At 44.7% G+C, this 15,898-nt stretch overlaps 1 protein-coding gene and 1 pseudogene across 1 annotated transcript in view; both read left to right on the top strand.

Annotated features, from left to right (window-relative positions):
* CFAP221 (cilia and flagella associated protein 221) overlaps positions 1-2,105 on the top strand; it is a 270,181-nt gene extending 268,076 nt beyond the window's left edge. The window contains exon 25 of the mRNA XM_088475534.1: positions 2,035-2,105. The gene's annotated coding sequence lies outside the window, so the exon portion shown is untranslated. The remainder of the gene's footprint in view (positions 1-2,034) is intronic.
* Positions 2,106-3,135: 1,030 nt separating this feature from the next.
* Positions 3,136-7,954, top strand: LOC148521172 (zinc finger MYM-type protein 1-like; annotated as a pseudogene).
* Positions 7,955-15,898: the final 7,944 nt, after the last annotated feature.

The raw sequence follows: 15,898 nt of genomic DNA, 5'->3' as shown, positions 1-15,898 counted from the left end.
CGCCAGTGTTTATTCACCACCTGTTTAATTCTCTTATCATCAGTATTAAATTGTGTTACAAAGGGAACCAACTCCCCTTTCTCTTCCTTAACTTTATATTGCATCAGGTCATTTCTTTGGAGTGTCTCAGTTTTATTTCTGGCTTCAGAGATTAAATTCTCGGGGTAACCTCGTTCCCAGAACCTCTCAGAATAAATATCCAATTGCTGTAAACAAACCCCTATATCAGAACAGTTCCTCTTTATACGGTGAAACTGAGAGTAGGGAATGTTATCCTTCCATTTTTTGACATGCCCACTTCTATAATGAAGGTAACTGTTAGTGTCGACCGATTTAATGAATGTTTTGGTCTCAATTTTATTCCCTTTACCTTCTAAAACTATGTCCAAGAATTCAATCTCCTTTTTCTGTACATTGGAGGTGGATGTAAGATTAAAATCATTATCATTAATATGATTAAAAAAAATAATTTAAAACCTTCTCATCTCCCTTCCAAATAATGATAATATCGTCGATTTAACGTTTGTAAAAACAGATGTTCTCTTTAAAAGGATTATTGGCATAGATAAAATTTGCCTCCCAGTTGCCCATAAATAAGTTCACATAACTCGGCGCAAACACTGTGCCCATTGCAGTCCCACAAATTTGTAAATAAAATTGATCTAAAAATGTAAAATAATTATGCATTAAAACAAATAAAATTAGATCACAAATAAAATCTATATGTTGTATGGACATCTCTGGATCTTGTTCTAAAAAATCTCTACATGCTCCTATGCCTTTGTTATGTTATATACAAGTGTAAAGTGATTGGACATCAATAGTTACCCATAAAAAATCACTTTCCCATTCTATTGTTTGGATAAAGTTTAGAAGACTTGTAGTGTCTTTTAGATAGGACGGTAGCTGTATTACATATTTTTTTAGAAAGACTTCAATGTATTCAGATGCATGCGAGGTCACAGAGTCAATACCCACAACAATGGGCCTACCTGGTGGATTTCTTGAATCCTTATGTGTTTTATTCCTGTGGAGGCCAATGTAGTGTGTTTTATTCCTTTGGAGGCCAATGTAGTGTGTTTTATTCCTGTGGAGGCCAATGTGTGTGTTTTATTCCTGTGGAGGCCAATGTAGTGTGTTTTATTCCCGTGGAGGCCAATGTAGTGTGTTTTATTCCCGTGGAGGCCAATGTAGTGTGTTTTATTCCTGTGGAGGCCAATATGTGTGTTTTATTCCTGTGGAGGCCAATGTAGTGTGTTTTATTCCTGTGGAGGCCAATGTGTGTGTTTTATTCCTGTGGAGGCCAGTGTAGTGTGTTTTATTCCTGTGGAGGCCAATGTGTGTGTTTTATTCCTGTGGAGGCCAATGTGTGTGTTTTATTCCTGTGGAGGCCAATGTGTGTGTTTTATTCCTGTGGAGGCCAATGTAGTGTGTTTTATTCCTGTGGAGGCCAATGTAGTGTGTTTTATTCCTGAGGAGGCCAATGTAGTGAGTTTTATTCCTGTGGAGGCCAATGTAGTGTGTTTTATTCTTGAGGAGGCCAATGTGTGTGTTTTATTCCTGTGGAGACCAATATGTGTGTTTTATTCCTGTGGAGGCCAATGTAGTGTGTTTTATTCCTGTGGAGGCCAATGTGGTGTGTTTTATTCTTGTGGAGGCCAATGTGTGTGTTTTAATCCTGCGGAGGCCAATGTAGTGTGTTTTATTCCTGTGGAGGCCAATGTAGTGTGTTTTACTCCTGTGGAGGCCAATATGCATGCATATTTTTATGTGGGAGAAAACAATGTTTTTTCATTGGTCACACACACCGCATAGCTGGATACTGTGCCATGGCAATTTTAAAATCTTGTGTAGTGTGCCTCGAGTTGAAAAGGTTGAAAATCACTACTCTAAATGGTATGGAGCACCTATGGGGTTAGGAAGGACCTGGCAGCACTACTATGAGGCATTTTAGAAACTGAAGTTGTCAAATTCCGCAATTATAATATGTCCCTAAAGTGTAGATCGGCTGAAAGTGTATACATTTTTACACAGATGACCCACCTGCCAACAGGACATGACACCCATCTGCAACTAGCACAAAATAGATGGCAGCAAAAGAGTGCGATTTCATATCAGAACAATAAAGGTAAGCAAAAGTTTTGGGGAGACTGAGGTGTATAAGAGAAAAGGGGGAGAACGACGATGACTGCACTAGTATTGTAATGTTAATCAGAATAACATAAGGGCCCCATATTATCCTGTATATTAAACAATAATAATGATGCAAATAGAGTATTGGGGGTGCAGCTCACTGACAACTATTTAACATACAAGGGTCAGAGGACCTCATTCAGAGTCGGTCGTTGCGGCCGCACGGTCGTATAGTAAAAGGGGCCGGATAACCAAATGATGCACACGCATGTTGCGTCCCTAAGGTCGGATCGTTAGCTGGTCGACCAAGGGGTGTATGAGGTCGGTTCGCTAAAAATACGCCCACTTCTCATACGCATAGCACGTCACCTCCGGCTACATAAGGATTAATTGCAAGCATCGTATACCATCGGAACTAGTCATAGAGGTTGACCTGACCCTCTCTTAAGCTCTACGATCATTTCAGTGTAAAACCTCCCGTCACGTGTGCCATGACACTAGTTTGTAATTTATGCACTCCCATAAAACGCTGTTCGCATAATGAGGCACGCCTGCTTTCGAATCTCCACACCCCCGTTTTCAAGCACCTTCCCCTGTTACCACCCACAAATGCCGCAATCTGTCACTCAAACTACCGACCTGGCGGTGTTGAAGGAGAGAGAATATTCTTATCGTAGCTGCTAGTTTGCGCACGCGCATTGCGAACTGTACGCATGCGCAGGTAAGCGAACATCGGCTGCGTACGACCGTGCGGCCGCTTCGACTGACTCTGAATAAGGTCCAGAGAGAGAACAAAGTTGTCTTTATCTGTTTTGCAGTAAATGTAATTTAAAACATAACCTTTATTTTTCATGTAATCATTGCAACATGCCACAGATAAAGACAACTCTGTTCTTTCTCTCTGACCCTTGTATGGAGATGAGGTTTGTAAGGATTTGGCTACTGTTTGATTTACAGTGGGTGTCATCAACTCTAGTTTGATTTTGATCACCTTTTTCAGGAATGCCGGCTAAATCTAAAAGTGGGGCGCAAAAGCGCAAAGAAATGAAAGAAGAATTAGAAAAGAGTGCCACGCTACCAAAGATTAGCAGTTTTTTTCAACGTATTGAAATCCCTGATTCTGACAGCAACCCAAACATTAGCAATGTTGAATGTACAGACATACTGCAAGATAGTGCAGCAAGTACAAGTTCTGAAACAAGTAAGGAGCGTGAAAATCAGGATAATATTGCAGAAGTGGATAGGAGTGATGTATTGTTAAATATAGATGAATCTGACAACTATACAGTAGAGGAAAATTCTGAAGAAAGTGTACAGTGTACAGGAAGCAAATATCCTACAGATCGAGGAGATTTTCAATCAGATATCACAGACCTAGGGCTCTATTTACTACAATCCGCATATTGAATGCGGATTGTAGTGTGATATTACCGAGTGAATTCGCATTGCGAATTCAGGCAATATCACAGGGATTTACTATAAATCCCTTGCAGGGACAGAGCTTGCGATAAAGCTCTGTCCCTGCGGATCCCATCCGCACTCTAGCCGCGGTATTTTCGGAAAAAATACCGCGACTAAGAGCCCGCGCATGCGCCGACCGACCACCGCTACTACCCCCCCACCGACGCTAAGCCCCGCCCCCAGTGCTAAGCCCCTCCCCCGCGATCACGGACCCCCGCGACCCCCCCCCCCACACGACCCCCCCTCCCTTCATTACACTTACCTGCATCCTCCTGGCCTCCGGTGATCTTCTCCGGGCTTCCCGATCAGGTGATCTCCCATACTGCACTGGGGCCCGATCACCTGATGACCGTGCCCCAGTGCACTGTGGGAGACCAGCTGACCGGAGAGGAGCCATCACCGGAGGCCCGATCACCGGTCCCTGGATTCAGGTAAGTAAAAAAAAAATGTTTAATTTTTTTTTTTCTTTTTTTTACAGCAATCAGCTTGCGGTCTGCTTAGACCACACAGCTGATTACTGGTACCGGCTCCCGCCTCTGCTCTCCCCATTAGAGCAGAGTGGGAACCCGGTAACCCGGGGAGACCCTGGATAACGCCACCTCCAGGTGGCTTTATTATCACAGGGCTTCCCCCGATATTTTTTTACAATTTATTTTTAGTAACTCTGGTCGGATCACATTTCCCATTACAATTATGGGAAGTGCGATCTGCTTTACTAAAAATAAGTGATACTGGGGGTTGGAGTAGAATTTTACTAATTCTACTCCAATTGCCCTGTAATAACTACAGGTGACACTAAAATAATGTGAAAAGGGTGTGAAAACACCCTTTTTCACTTTATTTTAGTAAAAATAATGTTAATAAATAGAGCCCAATGAAACAAAAAGATATATAATTTCTCAGGGATCGTGTAAGCCCAAAGGGATCTTTCCGAGAGATGAAAAGCAAGGGGGACGGTGCTTTTCTGAAATCTATTACACTATGAAAACAAAGGCCGGTGTAATCATACCTCGTGCATGGCTTTGCTATTCACCTACATTAGATAGCGCATACTGTGAGCCATGTTGACTCTTTGCTGATCGTACTACTAATGCATATAATGCAGCATGGGTGACTGGTGTGAGAGATTGGCGTCATTTAACTGACAGAATAGGTAGTCATGAAAAATCCCAACAACACTTAAATGCTTGCATTGTATTTCAGCATTGGCGAATGCAGGGCACTATTGACAAAGAAAATGAACGAGAGCTCTTAAAAGCAAAAAACTTCTGGAGACAAGTATTGGATCGCCTTATTAATGTAACGTTAACAATGTTAATGTGTAATCTCCCTGTCAGAGGGCATAGGGAAGTTTTAGGAGATGTAAATAGTGGAAATTTTCTGTCAATTGTTGAACTTCTTGCAAAGTATGACCCAGTTTTGAAGCAGCTAATTAGTATGCCTAAAGGCTCTGTTAGATATATAAGTCACAAGATTCAAGATGAACTTATTGAATTGCTGGCCAAAAAGATTGAGAATGAAATTGTTGACTAAATCAAAGCAGCACCTTTTTTCTCAATCATCATGGATACAACACAAGATATTTCAAAAACTGACCAACTAAGTCAAGTATTTCGTTATGTGACATTAGAAAGCAATGAGCTTTCTAATGTCACTAGTGTGAAAATCAAAGAGTCTTTTTTAGGGTTTCATGCTATGGGGCCTATTCATTAAACATAAAAATTCAATGGAGATAATTAGCTTTATAACTCTCATGGAGTTCTAGCTAATTATAGGTGAAATTCATCATTCCACCTCTCCATAAGTATCTATTCCGGTACCTGTCATTTTTGCGATGACAGCTTTTCGGGAAATAGATACTTTTCCCTGCCTACACTACCTTATCGCATCTGGAAACAGTGCTGCGCATGCGCTGTTACATCTGTAAAACCAGCGCATGCGCAGCACTGCCTACAGATGCGTTAAGTTTCGTACCCCCCCCCCACCCTCCGCTCACCTTCCCCCCCCCCCGACTTACCTGTCCGCGCAGCAGCCTCCGGCTCTGTCCTGCTGGTCTGTCATGTGGTTTCCCAGCAGACTTTTTTTTTTTTTGTCTAAACTTTCTTGTGCTCTGCTGGGGAGCACACATGACAGACCAGCCTCCGGAGTCTGAGGACGGAGCAGAGCGCCGGAGGGACTCGTCGGGGGACCTGCACACGCGGATACAGGTAAGTTTCACCTGCTATTCGCCACCTCACAGTGGCGAATAGTAACTGCATCAAATTCCGAAAATTTATAATTTTTGGAATTTGATGAATACCATAATGTATGGGGAGTGTGGAAATTAACGCAGGGGAACTTAGCAAGGAGATATCTGTGATGTCTCCTGTGCTAAGTGGCTACATGAATACCAAAATAACGTTATTTAAGGAAAATGTCCTTAAAAACGTTATTTTAGTGTTGATGAATAGGCCCCTATGTCCAACAAGGAATGATTCTCTTACTGCTTTGAGATTCCGGTATATGGACATAATGAAGGCACTTACAAAAATAATTCTTCTCAGCAAGAATAAAGATGAATGTAATGAAGCTGCTGCTATGAAAAAAATGGAGGTTTTGAGTTTGTAGTACAGATAGTACTTAAAAAAAAGATGGTTGAAATAGTCAATTCTGTTTCTAAGGGCTCTATTTACTACAATCCGCATTGGTAATGCAGATTGTAGTGTGATATTACCGACTGAATTCGCATTGCGAATTCAGGCAATATCACAGGGATTTACTGCAAATCCCTTGCAGGGACAGAGCTTGTGATAAAGCTCTGTCCCTGAGAATCCCCCTCGGAGCCTTATCACGGTATTTTCGCAAAAAATACCGTGATTAAGTGCCCGAAAATGCGCCGACCGATCGCCGCTGCTAACCCCCCTCTGGCACTAAGCCCCACCCCCGGCGATAAGCCCTGCCCCCATGATCGTGGACCCCCCCTTAATTACACTTACCTGCATGCTCCAGGCCTCTGGTGATGTCCTCCATTCCTCCGGTCAGGTGATCTCCCATACTGCACTGGGGCCCGATCACCTGATGACTTGGGCCGCAGTGCACTGTGGGAGACCGGCTGACCAGAGGGGAGACATCACCGGAGGCCCGATCACTGGTCCCTGGAGTCAGGTAAGTAATTTTTTTTTTTACTATTTTTTTTTCTTTTTTTTTACAGTAATCAGCTTGAGGTCTGTTTAGACCACACAGCTGATTACTGGGACCGACTCTCGGCTCTGCTCTCCCTGTTAGAGCAGGACAGGAGTCCGGTAACCGGAGGAGACCCTGGATAACGCCACCTCCAGGTGGCGTTATTATCACAGGGCTTTCCCCGATATTTTTTTCACATTTATTTTTAGTAACTATGGTCGGATCACATTTCCCATTACAGTTATGGGAAATGCGATCTGCTTTACTAAAAATAAGTGATACTTAGGGGTTGGAGTAGAATTTTACGAATTCTACTCCAATTGCCCTGTAATAACTACAGGTGATACTAAAATAATGTGAAAAGGGTGTGAAAACACCCTTTTTCACTTTTTTTTTGTAAAAATAATGTTAATAAATAGAGCCCTAAATGCCTACAGTCCAAACAAACACACTTAGAAAATGCTGAAAGCTAATTTGTAAGGCAATAGAGTCACTGACACTGTTTAGAAACAATTTTGAAGAAGCTAAAAATATTGCTATAAACATGTCTGAAAAGTGGAATGTGGAGGCCAAGTTTGCAACCAAAAGGAGAATAAGAGTAAAAAAAACAATTTGATGAGTTATGTGAGAATGAAAGGCTAAATGATCCAGAAAGATCCTTTAAAGTAAATATTTTCTGTGGTTGTTTGGATATTATTGTGGCACAACTGTCTTATCGTTTCAAGAGTCTGGATGCCACTGTCAAAAAGTTTAAAGCAATACTACCAAGCACACTTGTGACAGCAACAGATGACCAGCTCTATGAGGATGCTGAACAGCTCATTAAATATTTCAGTAAAGACTTTACTGGGTCTTTCTCAGACCATGCTTAAAACCAGAAATGTCTAAATTATCTACAGTGGAAGATTTGGCAAAGTTACTCATTACTGAGAATAGTGTCTTGTCATGAAGTTTTCCAGAAGTATGTACAGCTATTATCTTGTTTCTGTCCATCCCAGTAACCGTAGCAACTGCTGAACGTTCATTCTCAAAACTTAAAATAATAAAAAATTACCTACGTAGCACAATGGCACAAGAAAGACTTCAAGGATCAGCAATATTATCAATCGAAAATGAGAGGGCAAAGAACCTTCAATTAGATAAGATCATTGACGAATTTGCTGACCGAAAAGCAAGAAAAATGAACTTCAAGTCATAGTATAAAGTAGATTCATTTTTGTGGATTTTTGGATGAGCAGTAATAAGTTTGTCTTTACAATATGAATATTCACTCACAAAAACCCCTGAAAAAATGGGTGTAGAATCTGCTTTGATTCCTATAGCAGTAGGTGATAGACCTCAGAAACCTGGGTCCCTCTTGAAATTGTTTATGCGTAAGAGAAAAGCCAACAAAGAAAACAGAGTTTGTGCTAAAATTTTATATATTATTTATTGATCTTAATGTTATGTTTAATATTTATATGTGCCATTGTATATGTTTCAGCTTTTTTTCTAAATTTTTGGTAATTGTATGTGGTCATATTATATTGTACTGTACACATGCTTGAAAGGAAGTAAACAATGTAACAAGCTACTAATGACTCTTGTTTTTCTTCTGTGGGTTTGTGTTAGACATTAGGGTGCAGGGTGCTAGGAATGGGTAGGGGGACCAAAGCATGTTCTTGCACCTGGGACCTCCACTCTCTAGTTCCGCCACTGCCCCAGTGTGTACTTATAAGTATTGTGATGCTGCAGGCCATACCCCAGTGTATACATATAAGCACTGTGATGCTGCAGGCCATACCCCAGTGTATACATATAAGCACTGTGACGCTGCAGGCCGCACCCCAGTGTATACATATAAGCACTGTAATGCTGCAGGCCATACCCCAGTGTACCCATATAAGTACTGTGATGCTGCAGGCCACACCCCAGTGTATACATATAAGCACTGTGACGCTGCAGGCCGTACCCCAGGGTATACATATAAGTACTGTGATGCTGCAGGCCATACCCCAGTGTATACATATAAGTACTGTGACGCTGCAGGCCGCACCCCAGTGTATACATATAAGCACTGTGACGCTGCAGGCCATACCCCATTGTATACATATAAGCACTGTGACGCTGCAGGCCGTACCCCAGTGTATACATATAAGTACTGTGACGCTGCAGGCCGTACCCCAGTGTATACATATAAGCACTGTGACGCTGCAGGCCATACCCCATTGTATACATATAAGCACTGTGACGCTGCAGGCCGTAACCCTGTGTATACATATAAGTACTCTGATGCTGCAGGCCGTACCCCAGTGTATACATATAAGCACTGTGACGCTGCAGGCCGTACCCCTGTGTATACATATAAGCACTGTGATGCTGCAGGACATACCCCCAGTGTACACATATAAGCACTGTGATGCCGCAGGCCATACCCCAGTGTATATATATAAGCACTGTGACGCTGTAGGCCACACCCCAGTGTATACATATAAGCAATGTGATGCTGCAGGCCATATCCCCGTGTATACATATAAGCACTGTGACGCTGCAGGCCATACCCCAGTGTATACATATAAGTACTGTGACGCTGCAGGCCGCACCCCAGTGTATACATATAAACACTGTGACGCTGCAGGCCATACCCCATTGTATACATATAAGCACTGTGACGCTGCAGGCCGTACCCCAGTGTATACATATAAGTACTGTGATGCTGCAGGCCGTAACCCTGTGTATACATATAAGTACTCTGATGCTGCAGGCCGTACCCCAGTGTATACATATAAGCACTCTGATGCTGCAGGCCGTACCCCAGTGTATACATATAAGCACTGTGACGCTGCAGGCCATACCCCCGTGTATACATATAAGCACTGGGACGCTGCAGGCCATACCCCCGTGTATACATATAAGCACTGTGACGCTGCAGGCCGTACCCCAGTGTATACATATAAGCACTGTGACGCTGTAGGCCATACCCCAGTGTATACATATAAGCACTGTGACGCTGCAAGCCATACCCCAGTGTATACATATAAGCACTGTGATGCTGCAGGACGTACCCCAGTGTATACATATAAGCACTGTGATGCTGCAGGCCATAGCCCCCAGTGTATACATATAAGCACTGTGACGCTGCAGGCCATACCCCATTGTATACATATAAGCACTGTGACGCTGCAGGCCGTACCCCAGTGTATACATATAAGTACTGTGACACTGCAGGCCGTAACCCTGTGTATACATATAAGTACTGTGACGCTGCAGGCCGTACCCCTGTGTATACATATAAGCACTGTGACGCTGCAGACCATACCCCCGTGTATACATATAAGCACTGTGACGCTGCAGGCCATACCCCCGTGTATACATATAAGCACTGTGATGCTGCAGGCCATACCCCAGTGTATACATATAAGCACTGTGACGCTGTAGGCCATACCCCAGTGTATACACATAAGCACTGTGACGCTGCAGGCCATACCCCAGTGTATACATATAAGCACTGTGACGCTGTAGGCCATACCCCAGTGTATACATATAAGCACTGTGACGCTGCAGGCCATACCACAGTGTATACATATAAGCACTGTGACGCTGTAGGCCATACCCCAGTGTATACATATAAGCACTGTGACGCTGCAGGCCATACCCCAGTGTATACATATAAGCACTGTGACGCTGCAGGCCGTACCCCAGTGTATACATATAAGCACTGTGACGCTGCAGGCCGTACCCCAGTGTATACATATAAGCACTGTGACGCTGCAGGCCGTACCCCAGTGTATACATATAAGCACTGTGACGCTGCAGGCTGTACCCCAGTGTATACATATAAGCACTGTGACGCTGCAGGCCATATCCCAGTGTATACATATAAGCACTGTGATGCTGCAGGACGTACCCCAGTGTATACATATAAGCACTGTGATGCTGCAGGCCATACCCCAGTGTATACATATAAGCACTGTGACGCTGCAGGCTGTACCCCAGTGTATACATATTAGTACTGTGATGCTGCAGGCCATATCCCAGTGTATACATATAAGCACTGTGATGCTGCAGGACGTACCCCAGTGTATACATATAAGCACTGTGACGCTGCAGGCCATACTCCTGTGTATACATATAAGCACTGTAATGCTGCAGGCTGTACCCCAGTGTATCCATATAAGCACTGTGATGCTGCAGGCCGTACCCCAGTATATACATATAAGCACTGTGACGCTGCAGGCCGTACCCCAGTGTATACATATAAGAACTGTGACACTGCAGGCCATACCCCAGTGTATACATATAAGCACTGAGATGCTGCAGGCCATACCCCAGTGTATACATATAAGCACTGTGACGCTGCAGGCCGTACCCCAGTATATACATATAAGCACTGTGACGCTGCAGGCCATACCCCAGTGTATACATATAAGCACTGTGATGCTGCAGGCCATACCCCAGTGTATACATATAAGCACTGTGACGCTGCAGGCCGTACCCCAGTGGATACATATAAGCACTGTAATGCTGCAGGCTGTACCCTAGTGTATACATATAAGCACTGTGATGCTGCAGGCCATACCCCAGTGTATACATATAAGCACTGTGATGCTGCAGGCCATACCCCAGTGTATACATATAAGCACTGTGACGCAGTAGGCCATACCCCAGTGTATACACATAAGCACTGTGACGCTGCAGGCCATACCCCAGTGTATACATAGAAGCACTGTGACGCTGTAGGCCATACCCCAGTGTATACATATAAGCACTGTGACACTGCAGGCCATACCACAGTGTATACATATAAGCACTGTGACGCTGTAGGCCATACCCCAGTGTATACATATAAGCACTGTGACGCTGCAGGCCATACCCCAGTGTATACATATAAGCACTGTGACGCTGCAGGCCGTACCCCAGTGTATACATATAAGCACTGTGACGCTGCAGGCCGTACCCCAGTGTATACATATAAGCACTGTGACGCTGCAGGCCATACCCCAGTGTATACATATAAGCACTGTGACGCTGCAGGCTGTACCCCAGTGTATACATATAAGCACTGTGACGCTGCAGGCCATATCCCAGTGTATACATATAAGCACTGTGATGCTGCAGGACGTACCCCAGTGTATACATATAAGCACTGTGATGCTGCAGGCCATACCCCAGTGTATACATATAAGCACTGTGACGCTGCAGGCTGTACCCCAGTGTATACATATAAGTACTGTGATGCTGCAGGCCATATCCCAGTGTATACATATAAGCACTGTGATGCTGCAGGACGTACCCCAGTGTATACATATAAGCACTATGACGCTGCAGGCCATACTCCTGTGTAAACATATAAGCACTGTAATGCTGCAGGCTGTACCCCAGTGTATCCATATAAGCACTGTGATGCTGCAGGCCGTACCCCAGTATATACATATAAGCACTGTGACGCTGCAGGCCGTACCCCAGTGTATACATATAAGAACTGTGACACTGCAGGCCATACCCCAGTGTATACATATAAGCACTGAGATGCTGCAGGCCATACCCCAGTGTATACATATAAGCACTGTGACGCTGCAGGCCGTACCCCAGTATATACATATAAGCACTGTGACGCTGCAGGCCATACCCCAGTGTATACATATAAGCACTGTGATGCTGCAGGCCATACCCCAGTGTATACATATAAGCACTGTGACGCTGCAGGCCGTACCCCAGTGGATACATATAAGCACTGTAATGCTGCAGGCTGTACCCTAGTGTATACATATAAGCACTGTGATGCTGCAGGCCATACCCCAGTGTATACATATAAGCACTGTGACGCTGCAGGCCGTACCCCAGTGGATACATATAAGCACTGTAATTCTGCAGGCTGTACCCCAGTGTATACATATAAGCACTGTGACGCTGCAGGCCGTACCCCTGTGTATACATATAAGTACTGTGACGCTGCAGGCCGTACCCCAGTGTATACATATAAGCACTGTGACGCTGCAGGCCGTACCCCAGTGTATACATATAAGCACTGTGACGCTGCAGGCCATACCCCAGTGTATACATATAAGCGCTGTGACGCTGCAGGCCATACCCCAGTGTATACATATAAGCACTGTGATGCTGCAGGCCATTGCCCCAATTGTATACATATAAGTACTGTGACGCTGTAGGCCATGCCCCAGTGTATACATATAAGCACTGGGATGCTGCAGGCTATACCCCAGTGTATACATATAAGCGCTGTGACGCTGCAGGCCATACCCCAGTGTATACATATAAGCACTGTGATGCTGCAGGCCATAGCCCCAATTGTATACATATAAGTACTGTGACGCTGTAGGCCATGCCCCAGTGTATACATATAAGCACTGGGATGCTGCAAGCTATACCCCAGTGTATACATATAAGCACTGTGACGCTGTAGGTCGTACCCCAGTGTATACATATAAGCACTATGACGCTGCAGGCCATACCCCTGTGTATACATATAAGCACTGTGACGCTGCAGGTCGTACCCCAGTGTATACATATAAGCACTGTGACGCTGCAGGTCGTACCCCAGTGTATACATATAAGCACTGTGATGCTACAGGCCATACCCTGTGTATACATATATGCACTGTGACGCTGCAGGCCATACCCCTGTGTATACATATAAGCACTGTGATGCTGCAGGCCATACCCCAGTGTATACATATAACCACTGAGATGATGCAGGCCATAGTCCCCATTGTATACATATAAGCACTGTGACGCTGTAGGCCACACCCCAGTGTATACATATAAGTACTGTGATGCTGTAGGCCATACCCCAGTGTATACATATAAGCACTGTGACGCTGCAGGCCGTACCCCTGTGTATACATATAAGTACTGTGATGCTGTAGGCCATACCCCAGTGTATACATATAAGCACTGTGACGCTGCAGGCCATATCCCAGTGTATACATATAAGCACTGTGACGCTGCAGGCCGTACCCCTGTGTATACATATAAGCACTGTGACGCTGCAGGCCGTACCCCAGTGTATACATATAAGCACTGTGACGCTGCAGGCCGTACCCCTGTGTATACATATAACCACTGTGACGCTGCAGGCCATACCCCATTGTATACATATAAGCACTGTGACGCTGCAGGCCGTACCCCAGTGTATACATATAGGTACTGTGACGCTGCAGGCCGTTACGCTGTGTATACATATAAGTACTGTGATGCTGCAGGCCGTACCCCAGTGTATACATATAAGCACTGTGACGCTGCAGGCCGTACCCCTGTGTATACATATAAGCACTGTGACGCTGCAGGCCATACCCCCGTGTATACATATAAGCACTGTGACGCTGCAGGCCATACCCCCGTGTATACATATAAGCACTGTGACGGTGCAGGCCATACCCCAGTGTATACATATAAGCACTGTGACGTTGTAGGCCATACCCCAGTGTATACATATAAGCACTGTGACGCTGCAGGCCATACCCCAGTGTATACATATAAGCACTGTGACGCTGTAGGCCATACCCCAGTGTATACATATAAGCACTGTGACGCTGCAGGCCATACCCCAGTGTATACATATAAGCACTGTGACGCTGCAGGCCATACCCCAGTGTATACATATAAGCACTGTGACGCTGCAGGCCATACCCCAGTGTATACATATAAGCACTGTGACGCTGCAGGCTGTACCCCAGTGTATACATATAAGCACTGTGACGCTCTAGGTCATACCCCACTGTATACATATTAGCACTGTGATGCTGCAGGCCATACCCCTGTGTATACATATAAGCACTGTGACGCTGCAGGTCGTACCCCAGTGTATACATATAAGCACTGTGACGCTGCAGGTCGTACCCCAGTGTATACATATAAGCACTGTGATGCTGCAGGCCATACCCCTGTGTATACATATAAGCATTGTGACGCTGCAGGACATACCCTGTGTATACATATAAGCACTGTGAAGCTGCAGGCCATACCCCTGTGTATACATATAAGCACTGTGATGCTGCAGGCCACACCCCAGTGTATACATATAAGCACTGTGACGCTGCAGGCCGTACCCCAGTGTATACATATAAGCACTGTGATGCTGCAGGCCATATCCCAGTGTATACATATAAGCACTGTGATGCTGCAGGCCATACCCCAGTGTATACATATAAGCACTGTGATGCTGCAGGCCATACCCCAGTGTATACATATAAGCACTGTGATGCTGCAGGCCATACCCCAGTGTACCCATATAAGCACTGTGAAGCTGCAGGCCGTACCCCCGTGTATACATATAAGCACTGTGACGCTGCAGGCCATAACCCATTGTATACATATAAGCACTGTGACGCTGCAGGCCATACCCCATTGTATACATATAAGCACTGTGAGGCTGCAGGCCATACCCCATTGTATACATATAAGCACTGTGATGCTGCAGGCCATACCCCCGTGTATACATATAAGCACTGTGATGCTGCAGGCCATACCCCAGTGTATACATACAAGCACTGTGATGCTGCAGGCCGTACCCCAGTGTATACATATAAGCACTGTGATGCTGTAGGCCGTACCCCAGTGTATACATATAAGCACTGTGACGCTGCAGGCCGTACCCCAGTGTATACATATAAGCACTGTGATGCTGCAGGCCGTACCCCAGTGTATACATATAAGCACTGTGACGCTGCAGGCCATATCCCAGTGTATACATATAAGCACTGTGACGCTGCAGGCCGTACCCCTGTGTATACATATAAGCACTGTGATGCTGCAGGCCGTACCCCAGTGTATACATATTAGGAGTGTGCACCGGCCACTTTTCGTGTTTTGTGTTTTGGTTTTGGATCTGGATCTTTCTTCGTGTTTTGGATCTGGATTGGTTTTGCCAAAACCACCCTTCCGTGTTTTGGGTTCTGGGTTTTGTATTTTGGATCTGTATTTTTTTTAAAAAAAGCATAAAAACAGCTAAAATCACAGAATTTGTTGGTTTCTCTGCTCCTATGCTATTATTAACCTCAATAACCTTAATTTCCACTCATTTCCAGTCTATTCTGAACACCTCACACCTCACAATAGTGTTTTCATGTCCAAAAGGTTGCACCGAGGTAGCTGGATGACTATGCTAAGCGACACGAGTGGGCGGCACAAACACGTGACCCAT

The sequence above is a fragment of the Taudactylus pleione genome, unplaced genomic scaffold (genome assembly GCF_031769625.1).
Source record: "Taudactylus pleione unplaced genomic scaffold, aTauple2 ptg000173l, whole genome shotgun sequence".
Lineage (NCBI taxonomy): Eukaryota > Metazoa > Chordata > Amphibia > Anura > Myobatrachidae > Taudactylus > Taudactylus pleione.
Note: the sequence above shows the minus strand (reverse complement) of the source record. Positions and strands in the feature narration are given on the sequence as shown.